This window comes from Bos javanicus, chromosome 23, assembly GCF_032452875.1.
Source record: "Bos javanicus breed banteng chromosome 23, ARS-OSU_banteng_1.0, whole genome shotgun sequence".
In the NCBI taxonomy this organism is placed as follows: Eukaryota; Metazoa; Chordata; class Mammalia; order Artiodactyla; family Bovidae; genus Bos; species Bos javanicus.
This window is the reverse complement of record NC_083890.1, coordinates 19,124,346-19,127,655: the sequence shown is the minus strand read 5'-3', so window position 1 is coordinate 19,127,655 and position 3,310 is coordinate 19,124,346. Positions and strand designations below refer to the sequence as shown.

The window sequence follows — 3,310 nt, the reverse complement described above, 5'->3', positions numbered from 1 at the left end:
ATATTGTGCTATGAAATGATTCATTCAGGCCTTCCCTCATGTATGGGTTCCTCCATCCACTATATTTATTACCTAAACTTGCAAAGAAAAATGTTATTTCACGTGGTCTGATCAAAAATCTTGCCCCAGCTCTCAAGATATTTCTAGCCCATGCAAATTAGGCCTAAAGAAGTGGTTTCCATGCTAGAATCCAAGTTCAGTGTGTTCCATGTGAATGGTTTCATCATTAAAGCAAGTGAACCCGGGGAACTCCCTTGAAGTTACATTTATGACCCCAGTCTCTCTGACAAATGACAGTACCCAGTTAAAGCAAAGGAAAAAGTCTACTTGGAAGAGAAAAAAAAAATGTTCACTTCATTAATGACCAAATCTTCTCATGCTCACCAACTCATTTTTGGATTCTCAAAACCCAGGAGTTTGCCCGTCATCAAAAATACGCAAAGGCTCCGAAAAGATTCCAATATGCAAAAGTCAGATTGAAACAATGATGAGGAATTCATACAAAATCTTTCTGATTATTTTTGAGGTGCTTTTTCCCTTTTAGAGCGTTTATAGCTTATGAACAGAATTGACTAGGATCAGGTCTTCTGAGTCATAGAAAACCAACTAGATTTATTCCAAATGATTAGGGCTACTAGCTCTGACTTGAGGTCAGTAGAATAAATGAATCATTCATTCAGGGATGAACGTTCTCACATTTTTTATAAGAAGTTCAACAAAGTCCTCAAAATCTGACAAACTCCTATGTTTGGATCATTTTCCTGTTTTGCCTTGACATTTGCATAACTAACAGCTCCATCCAACATGGCTTTGACTGGTGTGGACTGACTGCCAGAATTTGGACAGGACCATTTGTAGAAGGCCCAGCCCCCTATCAGCAGCATGTGACTGCCCCCCAAAACCCACTGACTCTCTCTTGTTTACCATGATGGAAAGACTGGCAATTTCCGTTTAGTCCAGGTATTTCTTTCCAGGAGCACCTGACCGAGCAAATCTTGCTTTCCTGACCTCTGATTTAGGAACACAGGATCTCCAGTGGAAAAGGAAACTGCCAGAGCACAGAAGAAATCTCAGTGCAGGGCAAAGGTCAACAGGAGTTGTCAGGTTCCTCTGTTCATAGGATTCTCCAGGCAAGAATACTGGAGTGGGTTGCCATGCCCTCCTCCAGGGGATCTTCCTGATCCAGGGATTGGACCTGAGTCTCTTACATCTCCTGCATCCCACCTTTCTGCTTCCTATGGTACACATAGCCAGCCACGTGTCCATTACAGAGGTAATTAAACCGGAAATTGCTTCAAGGTCTAATTCTCTATAATTCCATGGCCACTTAGGGAAAAAAGCGTTCCTCTCTTCTGCCCTTGCTCCTTCCCTTTCTCCCCCTCCTTCCTCAACCCATCTCTCTCTTTCTTTCTCCCTCTGCCTCCCGCCCCTTCCCTCCTTCCTTCTTCCTTCCCTCTCTCCCTCTCTTTTTCTCTCCCCCTCTCTCTTTTTTCCATAGGGCTTGCTAAGGCCTGGCAAATGCTTCCCGGCAGCCAAATAGAAGTCATTACCAGAAGCACCGCAGCTAAACAGAGGGAAATGTTTAGGTAAGCATTATAATGGGCATGGAAATAAAGAGACCACAATTCAAAGCATAAGTCATCGTAGATGAGAATGCACATGTCTGGGGCTTAGGTTTATGAGAAATGAACGGGATGAGGCTGGGCTGGCGAATCCCTGGGCTCGTGTTTTCTTAATGCCAGGAGTGATTTATTTTCTGGTAAACAGTTTTGCTCAAGTAGGGCATCCAATTACTACAAACCTTGTTTGGTATAAAAACTAACTGCATAGAAAAATATTGCCTTAGCAAGGTTTAACTGGTTGTTAATCCAAACATGTGGCAGAGCCCGAATTCCAGGGCTCAAAATATCCTCCCGATTCTTAGCAGCATCCGAACGTCCAGAGGAGGTCATAATCATCACTCTTAATGAGGCGTGACGCGGAGGTAGCCTATGGAAAGAGGACATTTCCATAAAAACCATGGTATGGAAACCAAGCCTGCCGGGGGAGGCAAGCGGTCCCTTAGGTAGGAGTTCTGCTCAGCTCCTTTGAAGTATGAGGCTAGGCTGCTTCGGGAAGATGAAAAAAAGTTTCAAAAATCCTCCTTTCCACACAAATCTCGTCACATACAGCTCTGTTCCCGGGGATGTTTCATCACCTAAAGAAATATATTTAAAACAGATACAAGTAAAAGTATCCTTTTATAAGGAAAGCAAAGCTCTGAGCTTTTATTTTTTAAACAACAACAACAAAAAAATGTAATTGCCTCCTTCAAATTCTCTGGGTTTGCCTCTCAGCATCCATGAAACCTAATTGTCATACTTTAAATACTTTGTTTTTAAGTTAAAAAAAACTTGAAAGAACTCAAGAAAGGAAAATGAAAGAGAGAAAGAGAGAGAGATCTGGTCATCAAGAACATTTAGCTTCTATGTTAAAAAAGAAAAAGTTTTAAAAAAAGAAAGAAAAGTTAATATCCAAATCTTCCCAGCTTCCCACATCTCATTTCCACGGGGTTTCCTGCTGCTAATAGCTTACAGTTGCCTCTACGAGGTGTCCGGTGACCGTGTATTCTGAGCACGGCAAATACACCCCTCCGCCTGCACGTCCTGGAGGGTTTGTTTAAAATACTTTTCCTATTTCAAGGTGGCAGTTGGCAGTCAGAACGGTCCTAAATGACTCTGGAGCCATTCGAGTCGAAAGGATCGCGAAGTGTCGGCTTACTCGGCACACAGACCAGGAGCTTCGCCACGAGGCAGCAGGCTCTGGCTCCACGCACTGGGTTCGCTGCCACATGCAATACACTCAACGCAGCGGCGTCGGGGCGCCCCAGGGGGACTTGGCTCGCAGAAAACCCTCGGCTCAGCCATCCCAGGCAGATAACTAAACCAATCCACCACGTTGATTCACGCCGATCACATTCATTTAAGAATTCAAAAGATGGGGATTTCATAATCTCCCTCGGTTATTCGTTCCAATGTCTTACAACCCTTCAACCAGGACCTGCTCCTCCATCTCCAACCCTAATCTCCCCTGATGCAATTCCAGCCCCTCCAGGTTTTTTTTTTTTTCTGTCTTCACTAGAAATGAAAAACAGCTGGACACCATCTTCTGCATAAAAACCCTCCATAAACCAGGAGACCATTACTAAATCAACCCGGTCTTTGTCTTCCCCAGGTTACGCGATGGATGCCAGTGCCTTCAGAGTTCTCTGTGTTCGTTTCTTATTATTTTCCTGACTTTCTGTGTCACTCAAATCATCAAGGCCCAAGCT

At 43.7% G+C, this 3,310-nt stretch overlaps 1 long non-coding RNA gene across 1 annotated transcript; it reads right to left on the bottom strand.

The window, feature by feature from the left end:
- Positions 1-1,727: 1,727 nt before the first annotated feature.
- LOC133235875 (uncharacterized) lies at positions 1,728-3,050 on the bottom strand. Its single transcript, XR_009732689.1, has 2 exons — positions 2,575-3,050; positions 1,728-1,989 (listed from the first exon to the last, which is right to left on the bottom strand). It is a non-coding gene; the product is annotated as an uncharacterized LOC133235875 (long non-coding RNA).
- Between the last annotated feature and the right edge of the window lie 260 nt (positions 3,051-3,310).